General features: G+C 47.2%; 18 non-coding genes across 18 annotated transcripts; all 18 read left to right on the top strand.

The window, feature by feature from the left end:
* The first annotated feature begins 975 nt into the window (after positions 1 to 975).
* trnac-gca (transfer RNA cysteine (anticodon GCA)) lies at positions 976 to 1,047 on the top strand. The gene has a single exon. It is a non-coding gene; the product is annotated as a tRNA-Cys (tRNA).
* Positions 1,048 to 2,015: 968 nt separating this feature from the next.
* trnac-gca (transfer RNA cysteine (anticodon GCA)) lies at positions 2,016 to 2,087 on the top strand. Its single transcript has one exon. It is a non-coding gene; the product is annotated as a tRNA-Cys (tRNA).
* Positions 2,088 to 4,095: 2,008 nt separating this feature from the next.
* Positions 4,096 to 4,167, top strand: trnac-gca (transfer RNA cysteine (anticodon GCA)). Its single transcript has one exon. It is a non-coding gene; the product is annotated as a tRNA-Cys (tRNA).
* Positions 4,168 to 7,216: 3,049 nt separating this feature from the next.
* On the top strand, positions 7,217 to 7,288 carry trnac-gca (transfer RNA cysteine (anticodon GCA)). The gene has a single exon. It is a non-coding gene; the product is annotated as a tRNA-Cys (tRNA).
* Positions 7,289 to 9,297: 2,009 nt separating this feature from the next.
* trnac-gca (transfer RNA cysteine (anticodon GCA)) lies at positions 9,298 to 9,369 on the top strand. Its single transcript has one exon. It is a non-coding gene; the product is annotated as a tRNA-Cys (tRNA).
* A 968-nt stretch (positions 9,370 to 10,337) lies between these two features.
* trnac-gca (transfer RNA cysteine (anticodon GCA)) lies at positions 10,338 to 10,409 on the top strand. The gene has a single exon. It is a non-coding gene; the product is annotated as a tRNA-Cys (tRNA).
* Positions 10,410 to 12,417: 2,008 nt separating this feature from the next.
* On the top strand, positions 12,418 to 12,489 carry trnac-gca (transfer RNA cysteine (anticodon GCA)). The gene has a single exon. It is a non-coding gene; the product is annotated as a tRNA-Cys (tRNA).
* A 968-nt stretch (positions 12,490 to 13,457) lies between these two features.
* trnac-gca (transfer RNA cysteine (anticodon GCA)) lies at positions 13,458 to 13,529 on the top strand. Its single transcript has one exon. It is a non-coding gene; the product is annotated as a tRNA-Cys (tRNA).
* Positions 13,530 to 14,497: 968 nt separating this feature from the next.
* On the top strand, positions 14,498 to 14,569 carry trnac-gca (transfer RNA cysteine (anticodon GCA)). Its single transcript has one exon. It is a non-coding gene; the product is annotated as a tRNA-Cys (tRNA).
* A 2,008-nt stretch (positions 14,570 to 16,577) lies between these two features.
* Positions 16,578 to 16,649, top strand: trnac-gca (transfer RNA cysteine (anticodon GCA)). The gene has a single exon. It is a non-coding gene; the product is annotated as a tRNA-Cys (tRNA).
* A 968-nt stretch (positions 16,650 to 17,617) lies between these two features.
* On the top strand, positions 17,618 to 17,689 carry trnac-gca (transfer RNA cysteine (anticodon GCA)). The gene has a single exon. It is a non-coding gene; the product is annotated as a tRNA-Cys (tRNA).
* Positions 17,690 to 18,657: 968 nt separating this feature from the next.
* trnac-gca (transfer RNA cysteine (anticodon GCA)) lies at positions 18,658 to 18,729 on the top strand. Its single transcript has one exon. It is a non-coding gene; the product is annotated as a tRNA-Cys (tRNA).
* Positions 18,730 to 19,697: 968 nt separating this feature from the next.
* trnac-gca (transfer RNA cysteine (anticodon GCA)) lies at positions 19,698 to 19,769 on the top strand. Its single transcript has one exon. It is a non-coding gene; the product is annotated as a tRNA-Cys (tRNA).
* Positions 19,770 to 20,737: 968 nt separating this feature from the next.
* On the top strand, positions 20,738 to 20,809 carry trnac-gca (transfer RNA cysteine (anticodon GCA)). The gene has a single exon. It is a non-coding gene; the product is annotated as a tRNA-Cys (tRNA).
* Positions 20,810 to 22,817: 2,008 nt separating this feature from the next.
* On the top strand, positions 22,818 to 22,889 carry trnac-gca (transfer RNA cysteine (anticodon GCA)). Its single transcript has one exon. It is a non-coding gene; the product is annotated as a tRNA-Cys (tRNA).
* A 2,008-nt stretch (positions 22,890 to 24,897) lies between these two features.
* trnac-gca (transfer RNA cysteine (anticodon GCA)) lies at positions 24,898 to 24,969 on the top strand. Its single transcript has one exon. It is a non-coding gene; the product is annotated as a tRNA-Cys (tRNA).
* A 968-nt stretch (positions 24,970 to 25,937) lies between these two features.
* On the top strand, positions 25,938 to 26,009 carry trnac-gca (transfer RNA cysteine (anticodon GCA)). The gene has a single exon. It is a non-coding gene; the product is annotated as a tRNA-Cys (tRNA).
* Positions 26,010 to 26,977: 968 nt separating this feature from the next.
* trnac-gca (transfer RNA cysteine (anticodon GCA)) lies at positions 26,978 to 27,049 on the top strand. The gene has a single exon. It is a non-coding gene; the product is annotated as a tRNA-Cys (tRNA).
* The last annotated feature ends 612 nt before the right edge of the window (positions 27,050 to 27,661 follow it).

Consider the following 27,661-nt stretch of genomic DNA (forward strand, 5'->3'; position numbering starts at 1 on the left):
CTTTCACTGATGTGAGAGAGAAGGTCCTAGCAAGAGAGCTTGGCCTCCTTGTGCTGCCTAGTATCTGAAAATGAACCGCACAAGGTTGTTGGGTTTTGTTTTCTTCATTATTAGGGAGGGGTGGGGGGGGGGGGGGGGGGGGGGGGGGGGGGGGGGGATGGTTTTGATCCATCAACCTCTGGGTTATGGGCCCAGCACGCTTCCGCTGCGCCACTCTGCTAGCCATACACCCTAGATGGGACTCGAACCCACAATCCCTGGCTTAGGAGGCCAGTGCCTTATCCACTAGGTCACTGGAACTTGGAAAAAGCTCCTTATATTGATTCTCCTTGCCTATCTTGCCTTTGCATTCTGCGGTCAAATACAAAGGACTGCATCTGACAATCCTCACGTGTCCCAAAGTATTCTGCTCACAACGCACCCAGATTTTAGCACAGGATGTAATCATTCCTTCCATCTGGTGGTCATGGGCCCAGCACCCTTACGCTGAACAGCTCTGCTACTTACCTGCCCAGGCAGGGTTATGGACACCAAAATATCTTCTCACTGGTTCGTTAAGCTTGTAGTGCACTTGGGAAACGCTGCCAGGAAAGGCTTGGCATCATGGCTGTTTAGGGGAGGCTGTCTTCAGCTTTGACACTCTGCTTCCATGACAAAAGCAATCTAGAGGTAGTCCTATTTCTTATATCCATGTTTCCGCTGTTGAACTTTTCATACTTGATTATGATTGAAACACAGCGCTTCCAAGACATCAATGCTTATGGCGTAAAGCACTTCTGATGCGAATGTGTGTTCCATTCCTACAGACCGAAATGAAAAAGCTTTTGGCGGTGGTTGAAAAGATCCCCATTTCATGTCTGGGTCCCTCTCTGTGAAAACAGTTCAGATGCTCTTGACATCGGAAGTGGTGTTATCTTATCAATTGTCTCTTTGGCTTGTTGGTTTTCTAGAATTTCTTCCAAAGCTATGGCAGCAGGGGGTATAGCTCAGTGGTAGAGTATTTGACTGCAGATCAAGAGGTCCCCAGTTCAAATCTGGGTGCCCCCTCATATAAAGATTGCATTGTTTAGGCCTGTCTTTTCACTGATGTGAGAGAGAAGGTCCTAGCAAGAGAGCTTGGCCTCCTTGTGCTGCCTAGTATCTGAAAATGAACCGCACAAGGTTGTTGGGTTTTGTTTTCTTCATTATTAGCAGAGGATGGTTTCGATCCATCGACCTCTGGGTTATGGGCCCTGCACGCTTCCGCTGCGCCACTCTGCTAGCCATGCACCCTAGATGGGACTCGAACCCACAATCCCTGGCTTAGGAGGCCAGTGCCTTATCCACTAGGTCACTGGAACTTGGAAAAAGCTCCTTATATTGATTCTCCTTGCCTATCTTGCCTTTGCATTCTGCGGTCAAATACAAAGGACTGCATCTGACAATCCTCACGTGTCCCAAAGTATTCTGCTCACAACGCACCCAGATTTTAGCACAGGATGTAATCATTCCTTCCATCTGGTGGTCATGGGCCCAGCACCCTTACGCTGAACAGCTCTGCTACTTACCTGCCCAGGCAGGGTTATGGACACCAAAATATCTTCTCACTGGTTCGTTAAGCTTGTAGTGCACTTGGGAAACACTGCCAGGAAAGGCTTGACATCATGGCTGTTTAGGGGAGGCTGTCTTCAGCTTCGACACTCTGCTTCCATGACAAAAGCAATCTAGAGGTAGGCCTATTTCTTATATCCATGTTTCCGCTGTTGAACTTTTCATACTTGATTATGATTGAAACACAGCGCTTCCAAGACATCAATGCTTATGGCGTAAAGCACTTCTGATGCGAATGTGTGTTCCATTCCTACAGACCGAAATGAAAAAGCTTTTGGCGGTGGTTGAAAAGATCCCCATTTCATGTCTGGGTGCCTCTCTGTGAAAACAGTTCAGATGCTCTTGACATCGGAAGTGGTGTTATCTTATGGATTGTCTCTTTGGCTTGTTGGTTTTCTAGAATTTCTTCCCAAGCTATGGCAGCAAGGGGTATAGCTCAGTGGTAGAGCATTTGACTGCAGATCAAGAGGTCCCCAGTTCAAATCTGGGTTCCCCCTCATATAAAGATTGCATTGTTTAGGCCTGTCTTTTCACTGATGTGAGAGAGAAGGTCCTAGCAAGAGAGCTTGGCCTCCTTGTGCTGCCTAGTATCTGAAAATGAACCGCACAAGGTTTTTGGGTTTTGTTTTCTTCATTATTAGCAGAGGATGGTTTCGATCCATCGACCTCTGGGTTATGGGCCCTGCACGCTTCCGCTGCGCCACTCTGCTAGCCATGCACCCTAGATGGGACTCGAACCCACAATCCCTGGCTTAGGAGGCCAGTGCCTTATCCACTAGGTCACTGGAACTTGGAAAAAGCTCCTTATATTGATTCTCCTTGCCTATCTTGCCTTTGCATTCTGCGGTCAAATACAAAGGACTGCATCTGACAATCCTCACGTGTCCCAAAGTATTCTGCTCACAACGCACCCAGATTTTAGCACAGGATGTAATCATTCCTTCCATCTGGTGGTCATGGGCCCAGCACCCTTACGCTGAACAGCTCTGCTACTTACCTGCCCAGGCAGGGTTATGGACACCAAAATATCTTCTCACTGGTTCGTTAAGCTTGTAGTGCACTTGGGAAACGCTGCCAGGAAAGGCTTGACATCATGGCTGTTTAGGGGAGGCTGTCTTCAGCTTCGACACTCTGCTTCCATGACAAAAGCAATCTAGAGGTAGGCCTATTTCTTATATCCATGTTTCCGCTGTTGAACTTTTCATACTTGATTATGATTGAAACACAGCGCTTCCAAGACATCAATGCTTATGGCGTAAAGCACTTCTGATGCGAATGTGTGTTCCATTCCTACAGACCGAAATGAAAAAGCTTTTGGCGGTGGTTGAAAAGATCCCCATTTCATGTCTGGGTGCCTCTCTGTGAAAACAGTTCAGATGCTCTTGACATCGGAAGTGGTGTTATCTTATCGATTGTCTCTTTGGCTTGTTGGTTTTCTAGAATTTCTTCCCAAGCTATGGCAGCAGGGGGTATATCTCAGTGGTAGAGCATTTGACTGCAGATCAAGAGGTCCCCAGTTCAAATCTGGGTGCCCCCTCACATAAAGATTGCGTTGTTTAGGCCTGTCTTTTCACTGATGTGAGAGAGAAGGTCCTAGCAAGAGAGCTTGGCCTCCTTGTGCTGCCTAGTGTCCGAAAATGAACCGCACAAGGTTGTTGGGCTTTGTCTTCTTCATTATTAACAGAGGATGGTTTCGATCCATCGACTTCTGGGTTATGGGCCCAGCACGCTTCCGCTGCGCCACTCTGCTAGCCATACACCCTAGATGGGACTCGAACCCACAATCCCTGGCTTAGGAGGCCAGTGCCTTATCCACTAGGTCACTGGAACTTGGAAAAAGCTCCTTGTATTGATTATCCTTGCCTATCTTGCCTTTGCATTCTGCGGTCAAATACAAAGGACTGCATCTGACAATCCTCACGTGTCCCAAAGTATTCTGCTCACAACGCACCCAGATTTTAGCACAGGATGTAATCATTCCTTCCATCTGGTGGTCATGGGCCCAGCACCCTTACGCTGAACAGCTCTGCTACTTTCCTGCCCAGGCAGGGTTATGGACACCAAAATATCTTCTCACTGGTTCGTTAAGCTTGTAGTGCACTTGGGAAACGCTGCCAGGAAAGGCTTGGCATCATGGCTGTTTAGGGGAGGCTGTCTTCAGCTTTGACACTCTCCTTCCATGACAAAAGCAATCTAGAGGTAGTCCTATTTCTTATATCCATGTTTCCGCTGTTGAACTTTTCATACTTGATTATGATTGAAACACAGCGCTTCCAAGACATCAATGCTTATGGCGTAAAGCACTTCTGATGCGAATGTGTGTTCCATTCCTACAGACCGAAATGAAAAAGCTTTTGGCGGTGGTTGAAAAGATCCCCATTTCATGTCTGGGTCCCTCTCTGTGAAAACAGTTCAGATGCTCTTGACATCGGAAGTGGTGTTATCTTATCGATTGTCTCTTTGGCTTGTTGGTTTTCTAGAATTTCTTCCCAAGCTATGGCAGCAGGGGGTATAGCTCAGTGGTAGAGCATTTGACTGCAGATCAAGAGGTCCCCAGTTCAAATCTGGGTGCCCCCCTCATATAAAGATTGCATTGTTTAGGCCTGTCTTTTCACTGATGTGAGAGAGAAGGTCCTAGCAAGAGAGCTTGGCCTCCTTGTGCTGCCTAGTATCCGAAAATGAACCGCACAAGGTTGTTGGGTTTTGTTTTCTTCATTATTAGCAGAGGATGGTTTCGATCCATCGACCTCTGGGTTATGGGCCCTGCACGCTTCCGCTGCGCCACTCTGCTAGCCATGCACCCTAGATGGGACTCGAACCCACAATCCCTGGCTTAGGAGGCCAGTGCCTTATCCACTAGGTCACTGGAACTTGGAAAAAGCTCCTTATATTGATTCTCCTTGCCTATCTTGCCTTTGCATTCTGCGGTCAAATACAAAGGACTGCATCTGACAATCCTCACGTGTCCCAAAGTATTCTGCTCACAACGCACCCAGATTTTAGCACAGGATGTAATCATTCCTTCCATCTGGTGGTCATGGGCCCAGCACCCTTACGCTGAACAGCTCTGCTACTTTCCTGCCCAGGCAGGGTTATGGACACCAAAATATCTTCTCACTGGTTCGTTAAGCTTGTAGTGCACTTGGGAAACGCTGCCAGGAAAGGCTTGGCATCATGGCTGTTTAGGGGAGGCTGTCTTCAGCTTTGACACTCTGCTTCCATGACAAAAGCAATCTAGAGGTAGTCCTATTTCTTATATCCATGTTTCCGCTGTTGAACTTTTCATACTTGATTATGATTGAAACACAGCGCTTCCAAGACATCAATGCTTATGGCGTAAAGCACTTCTGATGCGAATGTGTGTTCCATTCCTACAGACCGAAATGAAAAAGCTTTTGGCGGTGGTTGAAAAGATCCCCATTTCATGTCTGGGTGCCTCTCTGTGAAAACAGTTCAGATGCTCTTGACATCGGAAGTGGTGTTATCTTATCGATTGTCTCTTTGGCTTGTTGGTTTTCTAGAATTTCTTCCCAAGCTATGGCAGCAGGGGGTATAGCTCAGTGGTAGAGCATTTGACTGCAGATCAAGAGGTCCCCAGTTCAAATCTGGGTGCCCACTCATTTAAAGATTGCATTGTTTAGGCCTGTCTTTTCACTGATGTGAGAGAGAAGGTCCTAGCAAGAGAGCTTGGCCTCCTTGTGCTGCCTAGTATCCGAAAATGAACCGCACAAGGTTGTTGGGTTTTGTTTTCTTCATTATTAGCAGAGGATGGTTTCGATCCATCGACCTCTGGGTTATGGGCCCAGCACGCTTCCGCTGCGCCACTCTGCTAGCCATGCACCCTAGATGGGACTCGAACCCACAATCCCAGGCTTAGGAGGCCAGTGCCTTATCCACTAGGTCACTGGAACTTGGAAAAAGCTCCTTATAATGATTCTCCTTGCCTATCTTGCCTTTGCATTCTGCGGTCAAATACAAAGGACTGCATCTGACAATCCTCACGTGTCCCAAAGTATTCTGCTCACAACGCACCCAGATTTTAGCACAGGATGTAATCATTCCTTCCATCTGGTGGTCATGGGCCCAGCACCCTTACGCTGAACAGCTCTGCTACTTTCCTGCCCAGGCAGGGTTATGGACACCAAAATATCTTCTCACTGGTTCGTTAAGCTTGTAGTGCACTTGGGAAACGCTGCCAGGAAAGGCTTGACATCATGGCTGTTTAGGGGAGGCTGTCTTCAGCTTCGACACTCTGCTTCCATGACAAAAGCAATCTAGAGGTAGGCCTATTTCTTATATCCATGTTTCCGCTGTTGAACTTTTCATACTTGATTATGATTGAAACACAGCGCTTCCAAGACATCAATGCTTATGGCGTAAAGCACTTCTGATGCGAATGTGTGTTCCATTCCTACAGACCGAAATGAAAAAGCTTTTGGCGGTGGTTGAAAAGATCCCCATTTCATGTCTGGGTGCCTCTCTGTGAAAACAGTTCAGATGCTCTTGACATCGGAAGTGGTGTTATCTTATCGATTGTCTCTTTGGCTTGTTGGTTTTCTAGAATTTCTTCCCAAGCTATGGCAGCAGGGGGTATATCTCAGTGGTAGAGCATTTGACTGCAGATCAAGAGGTCCCCAGTTCAAATCTGGGTGCCCCCTCACATAAAGATTGCGTTGTTTAGGCCTGTCTTTTCACTGATGTGAGAGAGAAGGTCCTAGCAAGAGAGCTTGGCCTCCTTGTGCTGCCTAGTGTCCGAAAATGAACCGCACAAGGTTGTTGGGCTTTGTCTTCTTCATTATTAACAGAGGATGGTTTCGATCCATCGACTTCTGGGTTATGGGCCCAGCACGCTTCCGCTGCGCCACTCTGCTAGCCATACACCCTAGATGGGACTCGAACCCACAATCCCTGGCTTAGGAGGCCAGTGCCTTATCCACTAGGTCACTGGAACTTGGAAAAAGCTCCTTGTATTGATTATCCTTGCCTATCTTGCCTTTGCATTCTGCGGTCAAATACAAAGGACTGCATCTGACAATCCTCACGTGTCCCAAAGTATTCTGCTCACAACGCACCCAGATTTTAGCACAGGATGTAATCATTCCTTCCATCTGGTGGTCATGGGCCCAGCACCCTTACGCTGAACAGCTCTGCTACTTTCCTGCCCAGGCAGGGTTATGGACACCAAAATATCTTCTCACTGGTTCGTTAAGCTTGTAGTGCACTTGGGAAACGCTGCCAGGAAAGGCTTGGCATCATGGCTGTTTAGGGGAGGCTGTCTTCAGCTTTGACACTCTCCTTCCATGACAAAAGCAATCTAGAGGTAGTCCTATTTCTTATATCCATGTTTCCGCTGTTGAACTTTTCATACTTGATTATGATTGAAACACAGCGCTTCCAAGACATCAATGCTTATGGCGTAAAGCACTTCTGATGCGAATGTGTGTTCCATTCCTACAGACCGAAATGAAAAAGCTTTTGGCGGTGGTTGAAAAGATCCCCATTTCATGTCTGGGTCCCTCTCTGTGAAAACAGTTCAGATGCTCTTGACATCGGAAGTGGTGTTATCTTATCGATTGTCTCTTTGGCTTGTTGGTTTTCTAGAATTTCTTCCCAAGCTATGGCAGCAGGGGGTATAGCTCAGTGGTAGAGCATTTGACTGCAGATCAAGAGGTCCCCAGTTCAAATCTGGGTGCCCCCCTCATATAAAGATTGCATTGTTTAGGCCTGTCTTTTCACTGATGTGAGAGAGAAGGTCCTAGCAAGAGAGCTTGGCCTCCTTGTGCTGCCTAGTATCCGAAAATGAACCGCACAAGGTTGTTGGGTTTTGTTTTCTTCATTATTAGCAGAGGATGGTTTCGATCCATCGACCTCTGGGTTATGGGCCCTGCACGCTTCCGCTGCGCCACTCTGCTAGCCATGCACCCTAGATGGGACTCGAACCCACAATCCCTGGCTTAGGAGGCCAGTGCCTTATCCACTAGGTCACTGGAACTTGGAAAAAGCTCCTTATATTGATTCTCCTTGCCTATCTTGCCTTTGCATTCTGCGGTCAAATACAAAGGACTGCATCTGACAATCCTCACGTGTCCCAAAGTATTCTGCTCACAACGCACCCAGATTTTAGCACAGGATGTAATCATTCCTTCCATCTGGTGGTCATGGGCCCAGCACCCTTACGCTGAACAGCTCTGCTACTTTCCTGCCCAGGCAGGGTTATGGACACCAAAATATCTTCTCACTGGTTCGTTAAGCTTGTAGTGCACTTGGGAAACGCTGCCAGGAAAGGCTTGGCATCATGGCTGTTTAGGGGAGGCTGTCTTCAGCTTTGACACTCTGCTTCCATGACAAAAGCAATCTAGAGGTAGTCCTATTTCTTATATCCATGTTTCCGCTGTTGAACTTTTCATACTTGATTATGATTGAAACACAGCGCTTCCAAGACATCAATGCTTATGGCGTAAAGCACTTCTGATGCGAATGTGTGTTCCATTCCTACAGACCGAAATGAAAAAGCTTTTGGCGGTGGTTGAAAAGATCCCCATTTCATGTCTGGGTGCCTCTCTGTGAAAACAGTTCAGATGCTCTTGACATCGGAAGTGGTGTTATCTTATCGATTGTCTCTTTGGCTTGTTGGTTTTCTAGAATTTCTTCCCAAGCTATGGCAGCAGGGGGTATAGCTCAGTGGTAGAGCATTTGACTGCAGATCAAGAGGTCCCCAGTTCAAATCTGGGTGCCCACTCATTTAAAGATTGCATTGTTTAGGCCTGTCTTTTCACTGATGTGAGAGAGAAGGTCCTAGCAAGAGAGCTTGGCCTCCTTGTGCTGCCTAGTATCCGAAAATGAACCGCACAAGGTTGTTGGGTTTTGTTTTCTTCATTATTAGCAGAGGATGGTTTCGATCCATCGACCTCTGGGTTATGGGCCCAGCACGCTTCCGCTGCGCCACTCTGCTAGCCATGCACCCTAGATGGGACTCGAACCCACAATCCCAGGCTTAGGAGGCCAGTGCCTTATCCACTAGGTCACTGGAACTTGGAAAAAGCTCCTTATAATGATTCTCCTTGCCTATCTTGCCTTTGCATTCTGCGGTCAAATACAAAGGACTGCATCTGACAATCCTCACGTGTCCCAAAGTATTCTGCTCACAACGCACCCAGATTTTAGCACAGGATGTAATCATTCCTTCCATCTGGTGGTCATGGGCCCAGCACCCTTACGCTGAACAGCTCTGCTACTTTCCTGCCCAGGCAGGGTTATGGACACCAAAATATCTTCTCACTGGTTCGTTAAGCTTGTAGTGCACTTGGGAAACGCTGCCAGGAAAGGCTTGGCATCATGGCTGTTTAGGGGAGGCTGTCTTCAGCTTTGACACTCTGCTTCCATGACAAAAGCAATCTAGAGGTAGTCCTATTTCTTATATCCATGTTTCCGCTGTTGAACTTTTCATACTTGATTATGATTGAAACACAGCGCTTCCAAGACATCAATGCTTATGGCGTAAAGCACTTCTGATGCGAATGTGTGTTCCATTCCTACAGACCGAAATGAAAAAGCTTTTGGCGGTGGTTGAAAAGATCCCCATTTCATGTCTGGGTGCCTCTCTGTGAAAACAGTTCAGATGCTCTTGACATCGGAAGTGGTGTTATCTTATCGATTGTCTCTTTGGCTTGTTGGTTTTCTAGAATTTCTTCCCAAGCTATGGCAGCAGGGGGTATAGCTCAGTGGTAGAGCATTTGACTGCAGATCAAGAGGTCCCCAGTTCAAATCTGGGTGCCCACTCATTTAAAGATTGCATTGTTTAGGCCTGTCTTTTCACTGATGTGAGAGAGAAGGTCCTAGCAAGAGAGCTTGGCCTCCTTGTGCTGCCTAGTATCCGAAAATGAACCGCACAAGGTTGTTGGGTTTTGTTTTCTTCATTATTAGCAGAGGATGGTTTCGATCCATCGACCTCTGGGTTATGGGCCCAGCACGCTTCCGCTGCGCCACTCTGCTAGCCATGCACCCTAGATGGGACTCGAACCCACAATCCCAGGCTTAGGAGGCCAGTGCCTTATCCACTAGGTCACTGGAACTTGGAAAAAGCTCCTTATAATGATTCTCCTTGCCTATCTTGCCTTTGCATTCTGCGGTCAAATACAAAGGACTGCATCTGACAATCCTCACGTGTCCCAAAGTATTCTGCTCAGAACGCACCCAGATTTTAGCACAGGATGTAATCATTCCTTCCATCTGGTGGTCATGGGCCCAGCACCCTTACGCTGAACAGCTCTGCTACTTACCTGCCCAGGCAGGGTTATGGACACCAAAATATCTTCTCACTGGTTCGTTAAGCTTGTAGTGCACTTGGGAAACACTGCCAGGAAAGGCTTGACATCATGGCTGTTTAGGGGAGGCTGTCTTCAGCTTCGACACTCTGCTTCCATGACAAAAGCAATCTAGAGGTAGGCCTATTTCTTATATCCATGTTTCCGCTGTTGAACTTTTCATACTTGATTATGATTGAAACACAGCGCTTCCAAGACATCAATGCTTATGGCGTAAAGCACTTCTGATGCGAATGTGTGTTCCATTCCTACAGACCGAAATGAAAAAGCTTTTGGCGGTGGTTGAAAAGATCCCCATTTCATGTCTGGGTGCCTCTCTGTGAAAACAGTTCAGATGCTCTTGACATCGGAAGTGGTGTTATCTTATGGATTGTCTCTTTGGCTTGTTGGTTTTCTAGAATTTCTTCCCAAGCTATGGCAGCAAGGGGTATAGCTCAGTGGTAGAGCATTTGACTGCAGATCAAGAGGTCCCCAGTTCAAATCTGGGTGCCCCCTCATATAAAGATTGCATTGTTTAGGCCTGTCTTTTCACTGATGTGAGAGAGAAGGTCCTAGCAAGAGAGCTTGGCCTCCTTGTGCTGCCTAGTATCTGAAAATGAACCGCACAAGGTTGTTGGGTTTTGTTTTCTTCATTATTAGCAGAGGATGGTTTCGATCCATTGACCTCTGGGTTATGGGCCCTGCACGCTTCCGCTGCGCCACTCTGCTAGCCATGCACCCTAGATGGGACTCGAACCCACAATCCCTGGCTTAGGAGGCCAGTGCCTTATCCACTAGGTCACTGGAACTTGGAAAAAGCTCCTTATATTGATTCTCCTTGCCTATCTTGCCTTTGCATTCTGCGGTCAAATACAAAGGACTGCATCTGACAATCCTCACGTGTCCCAAAGTATTCTGCTCACAACGCACCCAGATTTTAGCACAGGATGTAATCATTCCTTCCATCTGGTGGTCATGGGCCCAGCACCCTTACGCTGAACAGCTCTGCTACTTACCTGCCCAGGCAGGGTTATGGACACCAAAATATCTTCTCACTGGTTCGTTAAGCTTGTAGTGCACTTGGGAAACGCTGCCAGGAAAGGCTTGACATCATGGCTGTTTAGGGGAGGCTGTCTTCAGCTTCGACACTCTGCTTCCATGACAAAAGCAATCTAGAGGTAGGCCTATTTCTTATATCCATGTTTCCGCTGTTGAACTTTTCATACTTGATTATGATTGAAACACAGCGCTTCCAAGACATCAATGCTTATGGCGTAAAGCACTTCTGATGCGAATGTGTGTTCCATTCCTACAGACCGAAATGAAAAAGCTTTTGGCGGTGGTTGAAAAGATCCCCATTTCATGTCTGGGTGCCTCTCTGTGAAAACAGTTCAGATGCTCTTGACATCGGAAGTGGTGTTATCTTATCGATTGTTTCTTTGGCTTGTTGGTTTTCTAGAATTTCTTCCCAAGCTATGGCAGCAGGGGGTATATCTCAGTGGTAGAGCATTTGACTGCAGATCAAGAGGTCCCCAGTTCAAATCTGGGTGCCCCCTCACATAAAGATTGCGTTGTTTAGGCCTGTCTTTTCACTGATGTGAGAGAGAAGGTCCTAGCAAGAGAGCTTGGCCTCCTTGTGCTGCCTAGTGTCCGAAAATGAACCGCACAAGGTTGTTGGGCTTTGTCTTCTTCATTATTAACAGAGGATGGTTTCGATCCATCGACTTCTGGGTTATGGGCCCAGCACGCTTCCGCTGCGCCACTCTGCTAGCCATACACCCTAGATGGGACTCGAACCCACAATCCCTGGCTTAGGAGGCCAGTGCCTTATCCACTAGGTCACTGGAACTTGGAAAAAGCTCCTTGTATTGATTCTCCTTGCCTATCTTGCCTTTGCATTCTGCGGTCAAATACAAAGGACTGCATCTGACAATCCTCACGTGTCCCAAAGTATTCTGCTCACAACGCACCCAGATTTTAGCACAGGATGTAATCATTCCTTCCATCTGGTGGTCATGGGCCCAGCACCCTTACGCTGAACAGCTCTGCTACTTTCCTGCCCAGGCAGGGTTATGGACACCAAAATATCTTCTCACTGGTTCGTTAAGCTTGTAGTGCACTTGGGAAACGCTGCCAGGAAAGGCTTGGCATCATGGCTGTTTAGGGGAGGCTGTCTTCAGCTTTGACACTCTGCTTCCATGACAAAAGCAATCTAGAGGTAGTCCTATTTCTTATATCCATGTTTCCGCTGTTGAACTTTTCATACTTGATTATGATTGAAACACAGCGCTTCCAAGACATCAATGCTTATGGCGTAAAGCACTTCTGATGCGAATGTGTGTTCCATTCCTACAGACCGAAATGAAAAAGCTTTTGGCGGTGGTTGAAAAGATCCCCATTTCATGTCTGGGTGCCTCTCTGTGAAAACAGTTCAGATGCTCTTGACATCGGAAGTGGTGTTATCTTATGGATTGTCTCTTTGGCTTGTTGGTTTTCTAGAATTTCTTCCCAAGCTATGGCAGCAGGGGGTATAGCTCAGTGGTAGAGCATTTGACTGCAGATCAAGAGGTCCCCAGTTCAAATCTGGGTGCCCACTCATTTAAAGATTGCATTGTTTAGGCCTGTCTTTTCACTGATGTGAGAGAGAAGGTCCTAGCAAGAGAGCTTGGCCTCCTTGTGCTGCCTAGTATCCGAAAATGAACCGCACAAGGTTGTTGGGTTTTGTTTTCTTCATTATTAGCAGAGGATGGTTTCGATCCATCGACCTCTGGGTTATGGGCCCAGCACGCTTCCGCTGCGCCACTCTGCTAGCCATGCACCCTAGATGGGACTCGAACCCACAATCCCAGGCTTAGGAGGCCAGTGCCTTATCCACTAGGTCACTGGAACTTGGAAAAAGCTCCTTATAATGATTCTCCTTGCCTATCTTGCCTTTGCATTCTGCGGTCAAATACAAAGGACTGCATCTGACAATCCTCACGTGTCCCAAAGTATTCTGCTCACAACGCACCCAGATTTTAGCACAGGATGTAATCATTCCTTCCATCTGGTGGTCATGGGCCCAGCACCCTTACGCTGAACAGCTCTGCTACTTTCCTGCCCAGGCAGGGTTATGGACACCAAAATATCTTCTCACTGGTTCGTTAAGCTTGTAGTGCACTTGGGAAACGCTGCCAGGAAAGGCTTGGCATCATGGCTGTTTAGGGGAGGCTGTCTTCAGCTTTGACACTCTGCTTCCATGACAAAAGCAATCTAGAGGTAGTCCTATTTCTTATATCCATGTTTCCGCTGTTGAACTTTTCATACTTGATTATGATTGAAACACAGCGCTTCCAAGACATCAATGCTTATGGCGTAAAGCACTTCTGATGCGAATGTGTGTTCCATTCCTACAGACCGAAATGAAAAAGCTTTTGGCGGTGGTTGAAAAGATCCCCATTTCATGTCTGGGTGCCTCTCTGTGAAAACAGTTCAGATGCTCTTGACATCGGAAGTGGTGTTATCTTATCGATTGTCTCTTTGGCTTGTTGGTTTTCTAGAATTTCTTCCCAAGCTATGGCAGCAGGGGGTATAGCTCAGTGGTAGAGCATTTGACTGCAGATCAAGAGGTCCCCAGTTCAAATCTGGGTGCCCCCTCATATAAAGATTGCATTGTTTAGGCCTGTCTTTTCACTGATGTGAGAGAGAAGGTCCTAGCAAGAGAGCTTGGCCTCCTTGTGCTGCCTAGTATCCGAAAATGAACCGCACAAGGTTGTTGGGTTTTGTTTTCTTCATTATTAGCAGAGGATGGTTTCGATCCATCGACCTCTGGGTTATGGGCCCAGCACGCTTCCGCTGCGCCACTCTGCTAGCCATGCACCCTAGATGGGACTCGAACCCACAATCCCAGGCTTAGGAGGCCAGTGCCTTATCCACTAGGTCACTGGAACTTGGAAAAAGCTCCTTATAATGATTCTCCTTGCCTATCTTGCCTTTGCATTCTGCGGTCAAATACAAAGGACTGCATCTGACAATCCTCACGTGTCCCAAAGTATTCTGCTCACAACGCACCCAGATTTTAGCACAGGATGTAATCATTCCTTCCATCTGGTGGTCATGGGCCCAGCACCCTTACGCTGAACAGCTCTGCTACTTTCCTGCCCAGGCAGGGTTATGGACACCAAAATATCTTCTCACTGGTTCGTTAAGCTTGTAGTGCACTTGGGAAACGCTGCCAGGAAAGGCTTGGCATCATGGCTGTTTAGGGGAGGCTGTCTTCAGCTTTGACACTCTGCTTCCATGACAAAAGCAATCTAGAGGTAGTCCTATTTCTTATATCCATGTTTCCGCTGTTGAACTTTTCATACTTGATTATGATTGAAACACAGCGCTTCCAAGACATCAATGCTTATGGCGTAAAGCACTTCTGATGCGAATGTGTGTTCCATTCCTACAGACCGAAATGAAAAAGCTTTTGGCGGTGGTTGAAAAGATCCCCATTTCATGTCTGGGTGCCTCTCTGTGAAAACAGTTCAGATGCTCTTGACATCGGAAGTGGTGTTATCTTATCGATTGTCTCTTTGGCTTGTTGGTTTTCTAGAATTTCTTCCCAAGCTATGGCAGCAGGGGGTATAGCTCAGTGGTAGAGCATTTGACTGCAGATCAAGAGGTCCCCAGTTCAAATCTGGGTGCCCCCTCATATAAAGATTGCATTGTTTAGGCCTGTCTTTTCACTGATGTGAGAGAGAAGGTCCTAGCAAGAGAGCTTGGCCTCCTTGTGCTGCCTAGTATCCGAAAATGAACCGCACAAGGTTGTTGGGTTTTGTTTTCTTCATTATTAGCAGAGGATGGTTTCGATCCATCGACCTCTGGGTTATGGGCCCTGCACGCTTCCGCTGCGCCACTCTGCTAGCCATGCACCCTAGATGGGACTCGAACCCACAATCCCTGGCTTAGGAGGCCAGTGCCTTATCCACTAGGTCACTGGAACTTGGAAAAAGCTCCTTATATTGATTCTCCTTGCCTATCTTGCCTTTGCATTCTGCGGTCAAATACAAAGGACTGCATCTGACAATCCTCACGTGTCCCAAAGTATTCTGCTCACAACGCACCCAGATTTTAGCACAGGATGTAATCATTCCTTCCATCTGGTGGTCATGGGCCCAGCACCCTTACGCTGAACAGCTCTGCTACTTACCTGCCCAGGCAGGGTTATGGACACCAAAATATCTTCTCACTGGTTCGTTAAGCTTGTAGTGCACTTGGGAAACGCTGCCAGGAAAGGCTTGACATCATGGCTGTTTAGGGGAGGCTGTCTTCAGCTTCGACACTCTGCTTCCATGACAAAAGCAATCTAGAGGTAGGCCTATTTCTTATATCCATGTTTCCGCTGTTGAACTTTTCATACTTGATTATGATTGAAACACAGCGCTTCCAAGACATCAATGCTTATGGCGTAAAGCACTTCTGATGCGAATGTGTGTTCCATTCCTACAGACCGAAATGAAAAAGCTTTTGGCGGTGGTTGAAAAGATCCCCATTTCATGTCTGGGTGCCTCTCTGTGAAAACAGTTCAGATGCTCTTGACATCGGAAGTGGTGTTATCTTATCGATTGTCTCTTTGGCTTGTTGGTTTTCTAGAATTTCTTCCCAAGCTATGGCAGCAGGGGGTATATCTCAGTGGTAGAGCATTTGACTGCAGATCAAGAGGTCCCCAGTTCAAATCTGGGTGCCCCCTCACATAAAGATTGCGTTGTTTAGGCCTGTCTTTTCACTGATGTGAGAGAGAAGGTCCTAGCAAGAGAGCTTGGCCTCCTTGTGCTGCCTAGTGTCCGAAAATGAACCGCACAAGGTTGTTGGGCTTTGTCTTCTTCATTATTAACAGAGGATGGTTTCGATCCATCGACTTCTGGGTTATGGGCCCAGCACGCTTCCGCTGCGCCACTCTGCTAGCCATACACCCTAGATGGGACTCGAACCCACAATCCCTGGCTTAGGAGGCCAGTGCCTTATCCACTAGGTCACTGGAACTTGGAAAAAGCTCCTTGTATTGATTATCCTTGCCTATCTTGCCTTTGCATTCTGCGGTCAAATACAAAGGACTGCATCTGACAATCCTCACGTGTCCCAAAGTATTCTGCTCACAACGCACCCAGATTTTAGCACAGGATGTAATCATTCCTTCCATCTGGTGGTCATGGGCCCAGCACCCTTACGCTGAACAGCTCTGCTACTTTCCTGCCCAGGCAGGGTTATGGACACCAAAATATCTTCTCACTGGTTCGTTAAGCTTGTAGTGCACTTGGGAAACGCTGCCAGGAAAGGCTTGGCATCATGGCTGTTTAGGGGAGGCTGTCTTCAGCTTTGACACTCTGCTTCCATGACAAAAGCAATCTAGAGGTAGTCCTATTTCTTATATCCATGTTTCCGCTGTTGAACTTTTCATACTTGATTATGATTGAAACACAGCGCTTCCAAGACATCAATGCTTATGGCGTAAAGCACTTCTGATGCGAATGTGTGTTCCATTCCTACAGACCGAAATGAAAAAGCTTTTGGCGGTGGTTGAAAAGATCCCCATTTCATGTCTGGGTGCCTCTCTGTGAAAACAGTTCAGATGCTCTTGACATCGGAAGTGGTGTTATCTTATCGATTGTCTCTTTGGCTTGTTGGTTTTCTAGAATTTCTTCCCAAGCTATGGCAGCAGGGGGTATAGCTCAGTGGTAGAGCATTTGACTGCAGATCAAGAGGTCCCCAGTTCAAATCTGGGTGCCCACTCATTTAAAGATTGCATTGTTTAGGCCTGTCTTTTCACTGATGTGAGAGAGAAGGTCCTAGCAAGAGAGCTTGGCCTCCTTGTGCTGCCTAGTATCCGAAAATGAACCGCACAAGGTTGTTGGGTTTTGTTTTCTTCATTATTAGCAGAGGATGGTTTCGATCCATCGACCTCTGGGTTATGGGCCCAGCACGCTTCCGCTGCGCCACTCTGCTAGCCATGCACCCTAGATGGGACTCGAACCCACAATCCCAGGCTTAGGAGGCCAGTGCCTTATCCACTAGGTCACTGGAACTTGGAAAAAGCTCCTTATAATGATTCTCCTTGCCTATCTTGCCTTTGCATTCTGCGGTCAAATACAAAGGACTGCATCTGACAATCCTCACGTGTCCCAAAGTATTCTGCTCACAACGCACCCAGATTTTAGCACAGGATGTAATCATTCCTTCCATCTGGTGGTCATGGGCCCAGCACCCTTACGCTGAACAGCTCTGCTACTTTCCTGCCCAGGCAGGGTTATGGACACCAAAATATCTTCTCACTGGTTCGTTAAGCTTGTAGTGCACTTGGGAAACGCTGCCAGGAAAGGCTTGGCATCATGGCTGTTTAGGGGAGGCTGTCTTCAGCTTTGACACTCTGCTTCCATGACAAAAGCAATCTAGAGGTAGTCCTATTTCTTATATCCATGTTTCCGCTGTTGAACTTTTCATACTTGATTATGATTGAAACACAGCGCTTCCAAGACATCAATGCTTATGGCGTAAAGCACTTCTGATGCGAATGTGTGTTCCATTCCTACAGACCGAAATGAAAAAGCTTTTGGCGGTGGTTGAAAAGATCCCCATTTCATGTCTGGGTGCCTCTCTGTGAAAACAGTTCAGATGCTCTTGACATCGGAAGTGGTGTTATCTTATCGATTGTCTCTTTGGCTTGTTGGTTTTCTAGAATTTCTTCCCAAGCTATGGCAGCAGGGGGTATAGCTCAGTGGTAGAGCATTTGACTGCAGATCAAGAGGTCCCCAGTTCAAATCTGGGTGCCCCCTCATATAAAGATTGCATTGTTTAGGCCTGTCTTTTCACTGATGTGAGAGAGAAGGTCCTAGCAAGAGAGCTTGGCCTCCTTGTGCTGCCTAGTATCCGAAAATGAACCGCACAAGGTTGTTGGGTTTTGTTTTCTTCATTATTAGCAGAGGATGGTTTCGATCCATCGACCTCTGGGTTATGGGCCCTGCACGCTTCCGCTGCGCCACTCTGCTAGCCATGCACCCTAGATGGGACTCGAACCCACAATCCCTGGCTTAGGAGGCCAGTGCCTTATCCACTAGGTCACTGGAACTTGGAAAAAGCTCCTTATATTGATTCTCCTTGCCTATCTTGCCTTTGCATTCTGCGGTCAAATACAAAGGACTGCATCTGACAATCCTCACGTGTCCCAAAGTATTCTGCTCACAACGCACCCAGATTTTAGCACAGGATGTAATCATTCCTTCCATCTGGTGGTCATGGGCCCAGCACCCTTACGCTGAACAGCTCTGCTACTTACCTGCCCAGGCAGGGTTATGGACACCAAAATATCTTCCCACTGGTTCGTTAAGCTTGTAGTGCACTTGGGAAACGCTGCCAGGAAAGGCTTGACATCATGGCTGTTTAGGGGAGGCTGTCTTCAGCTTTGACACTCTGCTTCCATGACAAAAGCAATCTAGAGGTAGGCCTATTTCTTATATCCATGTTTCCGCTGTTGAACTTTTCATACTTGATTATGATTGAAACACAGCGCTTCCAAGACATCAATGCTTATGGCGTAAAGCACTTCTGATGCGAATGTGTGTTCCATTCCTACAGACCGAAATGAAAAAGCTTTTGGCGGTGGTTGAAAAGATCCCCATTTCATGTCTGGGTGCCTCTCTGTGAAAACAGTTCAGATGCTCTTGACATCGGAAGTGGTGTTATCTTATGGATTGTCTCTTTGGCTTGTTGGTTTTCTAGAATTTCTTCCCAAGCTATGGCAGCAGGGGGTATAGCTCAGTGGTAGAGCATTTGACTGCAGATCAAGAGGTCCCCAGTTCAAATCTGGGTGCCCCCTCATTTAAAGATTGCATTGTTTAGGCCTGTCTTTTCACTGATGTGAGAGAGAAGGTCCTAGCAAGAGAGCTTGGCCTCCTTGTGCTGCCTAGTATCCGAAAATGAACCGCACAAGGTTGTTGGGTTTTGTTTTCTTCATTATTAGCAGAGGATGGTTTCGATCCATCGACCTCTGGGTTATGGGCACAGCACGCTTCCGCTGCGCCACTCTGCTAGCCATGCACCCTAGATGGGACTCGAACCCACAATCCCAGGCTTAGGAGGCCAGTGCCTTATCCACTAGGTCACTGGAACTTGGAAAAAGCTCCTTATAATGATTCTCCTTGCCTATCTTGCCTTTGCATTCTGCGGTCAAATACAAAGGACTGCATCTGACAATCCTCACGTGTCCCAAAGTATTCTGCTCACAACGCACCCAGATTTTAGCACAGGATGTAATCATTCCTTCCATCTGGTGGTCATGGGCCCAGCACCCTTACGCTGAACAGCTCTGCTACTTTCCTGCCCAGGCAGGGTTATGGACACCAAAATATCTTCTCACTGGTTCGTTAAGCTTGTAGTGCACTTGGGAAACGCTGCCAGGAAAGGCTTGGCATCATGGCTGTTTAGGGGAGGCTGTCTTCAGCTTTGACACTCTGCTTCCATGACAAAAGCAATCTAGAGGTAGTCCTATTTCTTATATCCATGTTTCCGCTGTTGAACTTTTCATACTTGATTATGATTGAAACACAGCGCTTCCAAGACATCAATGCTTATGGCGTAAAGCACTTCTGATGCGAATGTGTGTTCCATTCCTACAGACCGAAATGAAAAAGCTTTTGGCGGTGGTTGAAAAGATCCCCATTTCATGTCTGGGTGCCTCTCTGTGAAAACAGTTCAGATGCTCTTGACATCGGAAGTGGTGTTATCTTATCGATTGTCTCTTTGGCTTGTTGGTTTTCTAGAATTTCTTCCCAAGCTATGGCAGCAGGGGGTATAGCTCAGTGGTAGAGCATTTGACTGCAGATCAAGAGGTCCCCAGTTCAAATCTGGGTGCCCCCTCATATAAAGATTGCATTGTTTAGGCCTGTCTTTTCACTGATGTGAGAGAGAAGGTCCTAGCAAGAGAGCTTGGCCTCCTTGTGCTGCCTAGTATCCAAAAATGAACCGCACAAGGTTGTTGGGTTTTGTTTTCTTCATTATTAGCAGAGGATGGTTTCGATCCATCGACCTCTGGGTTATGGGCCCTGCACGCTTCCGCTGCGCCACTCTGCTAGCCATGCACCCTAGATGGGACTCGAACCCACAATCCCTGGCTTAGGAGGCCAGTGCCTTATCCACTAGGTCACTGGAACTTGGAAAAAGCTCCTTATATTGATTCTCCTTGCCTATCTTGCCTTTGCATTCTGCGGTCAAATACAAAGGACTGCATCTGACAATCCTCACGTGTCCCAAAGTATTCTGCTCACAACGCACCCAGATTTTAGCACAGGATGTAATCATTCCTTCCATCTGGTGGTCATGGGCCCAGCACCCTTACGCTGAACAGCTCTGCTACTTACCTGCCCAGGCAGGGTTATGGACACCAAAATATCTTCCCACTGGTTCGTTAAGCTTGTAGTGCACTTGGGAAACGCTGCCAGGAAAGGCTTGACATCATGGCTGTTTAGGGGAGGCTGTCTTCAGCTTTGACACTCTGCTTCCATGACAAAAGCAATCTAGAGGTAGGCCTATTTCTTATATCCATGTTTCCGCTGTTGAACTTTTCATACTTGATTATGATTGAAACACAGCGCTTCCAAGACATCAATGCTTATGGCGTAAAGCACTTCTGATGCGAATGTGTGTTCCATTCCTACAGACCGAAATGAAAAAGCTTTTGGCGGTGGTTGAAAAGATCCCCATTTCATGTCTGGGTGCCTCTCTGTGAAAACAGTTCAGATGCTCTTGACATCGGAAGTGGTGTTATCTTATGGATTGTCTCTTTGGCTTGTTGGTTTTCTAGAATTTCTTCCCAAGCTATGGCAGCAGGGGGTATAGCTCAGTGGTAGAGCATTTGACTGCAGATCAAGAGGTCCCCAGTTCAAATCTGGGTGCCCCCTCATTTAAAGATTGCATTGTTTAGGCCTGTCTTTTCACTGATGTGAGAGAGAAGGTCCTAGCAAGAGAGCTTGGCCTCCTTGTGCTGCCTAGTATCCGAAAATGAACCGCACAAGGTTGTTGGGTTTTGTTTTCTTCATTATTAGCAGAGGATGGTTTCGATCCATCGACCTCTGGGTTATGGGCACAGCACGCTTCCGCTGCGCCACTCTGCTAGCCATGCACCCTAGATGGGACTCGAACCCACAATCCCAGGCTTAGGAGGCCAGTGCCTTATCCACTAGGTCACTGGAACTTGGAAAAAGCTCCTTATATTGATTCTCCTTGCCTATCTTGCCTTTGCATTCTGCGGTCAAATACAAAGGACTGCATCTGACAATCCTCACGTGTCCCAAAGTATTCTGCTCACAACGCACCCAGATTTTAGCACAGGATGTAATCATTCCTTCCATCTGGTGGTCATGGGCCCAGCACCCTTACGCTGAACAGCTCTGCTACTTACCTGCCCAGGCAGGGTTATGGACACCAAAATATCTTCTCACTGGTTCGTTAAGCTTGTAGTGCACTTGGGAAACGCTGCCAGGAAAGGCTTGGCATCATGGCTGTTTAGGGGAGGCTGTCTTCAGCTTTGACACTCTGCTTCCATGACAAAAGCAATCTAGAGGTAGTCCTATTTCTTATATCCATGTTTCCGCTGTTGAACTTTTCATACTTGATTATGATTGAAACACAGCGCTTCCAAGACATCAATGCTTATGGCGTAAAGCACTTCTGATGCGAATGTGTGTTCCATTCCTACAGACCGAAATGAAAAAGCTTTTGGCGGTGGTTGAAAAGATCCCCATTTCATGTCTGGGTGCCTCTCTGTGAAAACAGTTCAGATGCTCTTGACATCGGAAGTGGTGTTATCTTATCGATTGTCTCTTTGGCTTGTTGGTTTTCTAGAATTTCTTCCCAAGCTATGGCAGCAGGGGGTATATCTCAGTGGTAGAGCATTTGACTGCAGATCAAGAGGTCCCCAGTTCAAATCTGGGTGCCCCCTCATATAAAGATTGCATTGTTTAGGCCTGTCTTTTCACTGATGTGAGAGAGAAGGTCCTAGCAAGAGAGCTTGGCCTCCTTGTGCTGCCTAGTATCTGAAAATGAACCGCACAAGGTTGTTGGGTTTTGTTTTCTTCATTATTAGCAGAGGATGGTTTCGATCCATCGACCTCTGGGTTATGGGCCCTGCACGCTTCCGCTGCGCCACTCTGCTAGCCATGCACCCTAGATGGGACTCGAACCCACAATCCCTGGCTTAGGAGGCCAGTGCCTTATCCACTAGGTCACTGGAACTTGGAAAAAGCTCCTTATATTGATTCTCCTTGCCTATCTTGCCTTTGCATTCTGCGGTCAAATACAAAGGACTGCATCTGACAATCCTCACGTGTCCCAAAGTATTCTGCTCACAACGCACCCAGATTTTAGCACAGGATGTAATCATTCCTTCCATCTGGTGGTCATGGGCCCAGCACCCTTACGCTGAACAGCTCTGCTACTTACCTGCCCAGGCAGGGTTATGGACACCAAAATATCTTCCCACTGGTTCGTTAAGCTTGTAGTGCACTTGGGAAACGCTGCCAGGAAAGGCTTGACATCATGGCTGTTTAGGGGAGGCTGTCTTCAGCTTTGACACTCTGCTTCCATGACAAAAGCAATCTAGAGGTAGGCCTATTTCTTATATCCATGTTTCCGCTGTTGAACTTTTCATACTTGATTATGATTGAAACACAGCGCTTCCAAGACATCAATGCTTATGGCGTAAAGCACTTCTGATGCGAATGTGTGTTCCATTCCTACAGACCGAAATGAAAAAGCTTTTGGCGGTGGTTGAAAAGATCCCCATTTCATGTCTGGGTGCCTCTCTGTGAAAACAGTTCAGATGCTCTTGACATCGGAAGTGGTGTTATCTTATGGATTGTCTCTTTGGCTTGTTGGTTTTCTAGAATTTCTTCCCAAGCTATGGCAGCAGGGGGTATAGCTCAGTGGTAGAGCATTTGACTGCAGATCAAGAGGTCCCCAGTTCAAATCTGGGTGCCCCCTCATTTAAAGATTGCATTGTTTAGGCCTGTCTTTTCACTGATGTGAGAGAGAAGGTCCTAGCAAGAGAGCTTGGCCTCCTTGTGCTGCCTAGTATCCGAAAATGAACCGCACAAGGTTGTTGGGTTTTGTTTTCTTCATTATTAGCAGAGGATGGTTTCGATCCATCGACCTCTGGGTTATGGGCACAGCACGCTTCCGCTGCGCCACTCTGCTAGCCATGCACCCTAGATGGGACTCGAACCCACAATCCCAGGCTTAGGAGGCCAGTGCCTTATCCACTAGGTCACTGGAACTTGGAAAAAGCTCCTTATATTGATTCTCCTTGCCTATCTTGCCTTTGCATTCTGCGGTCAAATACAAAGGACTGCATCTGACAATCCTCACGTGTCCCAAAGTATTCTGCTCACAATGCACCCAGATTTTAGCACAGGATGTAATCATTCCTTCCATCTGGTGGTCATGGGCCCAGCACCCTTACGCTGAACAGCTCTGCTACTTTCCTGCCCAGGCAGGGTTATGGACACCAAAATATCTTCTCACTTGTTCGTTAAGCTTGTAGTGCACTTGGGAAACGCTGCCAGGAAAGGCTTGGCATCATGGCTGTTTAGGGGAGGCTGTCTTCAGCTTTGACACTCTGCTTCCATGACAAAAGCAATCTAGAGGTAGTCCTATTTCTTATATCCATGTTTCCGCTGTTGAACTTTTCATACTTGATTATGATTGAAACACAGCGCTTCCAAGACATCAATGCTTATGGCGTAAAGCACTTCTGATGCGAATGTGTGTTCCATTCCTACAGACCGAAATGAAAAAGCTTTTGGCGGTGGTTGAAAAGATCCCCATTTCATGTCTGGGTGCCTCTCTGTGAAAACAGTTCAGATGCTCTTGACATCGGAAGTGGTGTTATCTTATCGATTGTCTCTTTGGCTTGTTGGTTTTCTAGAATTTCTTCCCAAGCTATGGCAGCAGGGGGTATATCTCAGTGGTAGAGCATTTGACTGCAGATCAAGAGGTCCCCAGTTCAAATCTGGGTGCCCCCTCATATAAAGATTGCATTGTTTAGGCCTGTCTTTTCACTGATGTGAGAGAGAAGGTCCTAGCAAGAGAGCTTGGCCTCCTTGTGCTGCCTAGTATCTGAAAATGAACCGCACAAGGTTGTTGGGTTTTGTTTTCTTCATTATTAGCAGAGGATGGTTTCGATCCATCGACCTCTGGGTTATGGGCCCTGCACGCTTCCGCTGCGCCACTCTGCTAGCCATGCATCCTAGATGGGACTCGAACCCACAATCCCTGGCTTAGGAGGCCAGTGCCTTATCCACTAGGTCACTGGAACTTGGAAAAAGCTCCTTATATTGATTCTCCTTGCCTATCTTGCCTTTGCATTCTGCGGTCAAATACAAAGGACTGCATCTGACAATCCTCACGTGTCCCAAAGTATTCTGCTCACAACGCACCCAGATTTTAGCACAGGATGTAATCATTCCTTCCATCTGGTGGTCATGGGCCCAGCACCCTTACGCTGAACAGCTCTGCTACTTACCTGCCCAGGCAGGGTTATGGACACCAAAATATCTTCTCACTGGTTCGTTAAGCTTGTAGTGCACTTGGGAAACGCTGCCAGGAAAGGCTTGACATCATGGCTGTTTAGGGGAGGCTGTCTTCAGCTTCGACACTCTGCTTCCATGACAAAAGCAATCTAGAGGTAGGCCTATTTCTTATATCCATGTTTCCGCTGTTGAACTTTTCATACTTGATTATGATTGAAACACAGCGCTTCCAAGACATCAATGCTTATGGCGTAAAGCACTTCTGATGCGAATGTGTGTTCCATTCCTACAGACCGAAATGAAAAAGCTTTTGGCGGTGGTTGAAAAGATCCCCATTTCATGTCTGGGTGCCTCTCTGTGAAAACAGTTCAGATGCTCTTGACATCGGAAGTGGTGTTATCTTATGGATTGTCTCTTTGGCTTGTTGGTTTTCTAGAATTTCTTCCCAAGCTATGGCAGCAGGGGGTATAGCTCAGTGGTAGAGCATTTGACTGCAGATCAAGAGGTCCCCAGTTCAAATCTGGGTGCCCCCTCATTTAAAGATTGCATTGTTTAGGCCTGTCTTTTCACTGATGTGAGAGAGAAGGTCCTAGCAAGAGAGCTTGGCCTCCTTGTGCTGCCTAGTATCCGAAAATGAACCGCACAAGGTTGTTGGGTTTTGTTTTCTTCATTATTAGCAGAGGATGGTTTCGATCCATCGACCTCTGGGTTATGGGCCCAGCACGCTTCCGCTGCGCCACTCTGCTAGCCATGCACCCTAGATGGGACTCGAACCCACAATCCCTGGCTTAGGAGGCAGGTGCCTTATCCACTAGGTCACTGGAACTTGGAAAAAGCTCCTTGTATTGATTCTCCTTGCCTATCTTGCCTTTGCATTCTGCGGTCAAATACAAAGGACTGCATCTGACAATCCTCACGTGTCCCAAAGTATTCTGCTCACAACGCACCCAGATTTTAGCACAGGATGTAATCATTCCTTCCATCTGGTGGTCATGGGCCCAGCACCCTTACGCTGAACAGCTCTGCTACTTTCCTGCCCAGGCAGGGTTATGGACACCAAAATATCTTCTCACTGGTTCGTTAAGCTTGTAGTGCACTTGGGAAACGCTGCCAGGAAAGGCTTGGCATCATGGCTGTTTAGGGGAGGCTGTCTTCAGCTTTGACACTCTGCTTCCATGACAAAAGCAATTTAGAGGTAGTCCTATTTCTTATATCCATGTTTCCGCTGTTGAACTTTTCATACTTGATTATGATTGAAACACAGCGCTTCCAAGACATCAATGCTTATGGCGTAAAGCACTTCTGATGCGAATGTGTGTTCCATTCCTACAGACCGAAATGAAAAAGCTTTTGGCGGTGGTTGAAAAGATCCCCATTTCATGTCTGGGTGCCTCTCTGTGAAAACAGTTCAGATGCTCTTGACATCGGAAGTGGTGTTATCTTATCGATTGTCTCTTTGGCTTGTTGGTTTTCTAGAATTTCTTCCCAAGCTATGGCAGCAGGGGGTATAGCTCAGTGGTAGAGCATTTGACTGCAGATCAAGAGGTCCCCAGTTCAAATCTGGGTGCCCCCTCATATAAAGATTGCATTGTTTAGGCCTGTCCTTTCACTGATGTGAGAGAGAAGGTCCTAGCAAGAGAGCTTGGCCTCCTTGTGCTGCCTAGTGTCCGAAAATGAACCGCACAAGGTTGTTGGGCTTTGTTTTCTTCATTATTAGCAGAGGATGGTTTCGATCCATCGACCTCTGGGTTATGGGCCCAGCACGCTTCCGCTGCGCCACTCTGCTAGCCATACACCCTAGATGGGACTCGAACCCACAATCCCTGGCTTAGGAGGCCAGTGCCTTATCCACTAGGTCACTGGAACTTGGAAAAAGCTCCTTGTATTGATTCTCCTTGCCTATCTTGCCTTTGCATTCTGCGGTCAAATACAAAGGACTGCATCTGACAATCCTCACGTGTCCCAAAGTATTCTGCTCACAACGCACCCAGATTTTAGCACAGGATGTAATCATTCCTTCCATCTGGTGGTCATGGGCCCAGCACCCTTACGCTGAACAGCTCTGCTACTTTCCTGCCCAGGCAGGGTTATGGACACCAAAATATCTTCTCACTGGTTCGTTAAGCTTGTAGTGCACTTGGGAAACGCTGCCAGGAAAGGCTTGGCATCATGGCTGTTTAGGGGAGGCTGTCTTCAGCTTTGACACTCTGCTTCCATGACAAAAGCAATCTAGAGGTAGTCCTATTTCTTATATCCATGTTTCCGCTGTTGAACTTTTCATACTTGATTATGATTGAAACACAGCGCTTCCAAGACATCAATGCTTATGGCGTAAAGCACTTCTGATGCGAATGTGTGTTCCATTCCTACAGACCGAAATGAAAAAGCTTTTGGCGGTGGTTGAAAAGATCCCCATTTCATGTCTGGGTGCCTCTCTGTGAAAACAGTTCAGATGCTCTTGACATCGGAAGTGGTGTTATCTTATCGATTGTCTCTTTGGCTTGTTGGTTTTCTAGAATTTCTTCCCAAGCTATGGCAGCAGGGGGTATAGCTCAGTGGTAGAGCATTTGACTGCAGATCAAGAGGTCCCCAGTTCAAATCTGGGTGCCCTCTCATTTAAAGATTGCATTGTTTAGGCCTGTCTTTTCACTGATGTGAGGGAGAAGGTCCTAGCAAGAGAGCTTGGCCTCCTTGTGCTGCCTAGTATCCGAAAATGAACCGCACAAGGTTGTTGGGTTTTGTTTTCTTCATTATTAGCAGAGGATGGTTTCGATCCATCGACCTCTGGGTTATGGGCCCAGCACGCTTCCGCTGCGCCACTCTGCTAGCCATGCACCCTAGATGGGACTCGAACCCACAATCCCAGGCTTAGGAGGCCAGTGCCTTATCCACTAGGTCACTGGAACTTGGAAAAAGCTCCTTATATTGATTCTCCTTGCCTATCTTGCCTTTGCATTCTGCGGTCAAATACAAAGGACTGCATCTGACAATCCTCACGTGTCCCAAAGTATTCTGCTCACAACGCACCCAGATTTTAGCACAGGATGTAATCATTCCTTCCATCTGGTGGTCATGGGCCCAGCACCCTTACGCTGAACAGCTCTGCTACTTTCCTGCCCAGGCAGGGTTATGGACACCAAAATATCTTCTCACTGGTTCGTTAAGCTTGTAGTGCACTTGGGAAACGCTGCCAGGAAAGGCTTGGCATCATGGCTGTTTAGGGGA

Source organism: Hoplias malabaricus, chromosome 6, assembly GCF_029633855.1.
Source record: "Hoplias malabaricus isolate fHopMal1 chromosome 6, fHopMal1.hap1, whole genome shotgun sequence".
Lineage (NCBI taxonomy): Eukaryota > Metazoa > Chordata > Actinopteri > Characiformes > Erythrinidae > Hoplias > Hoplias malabaricus.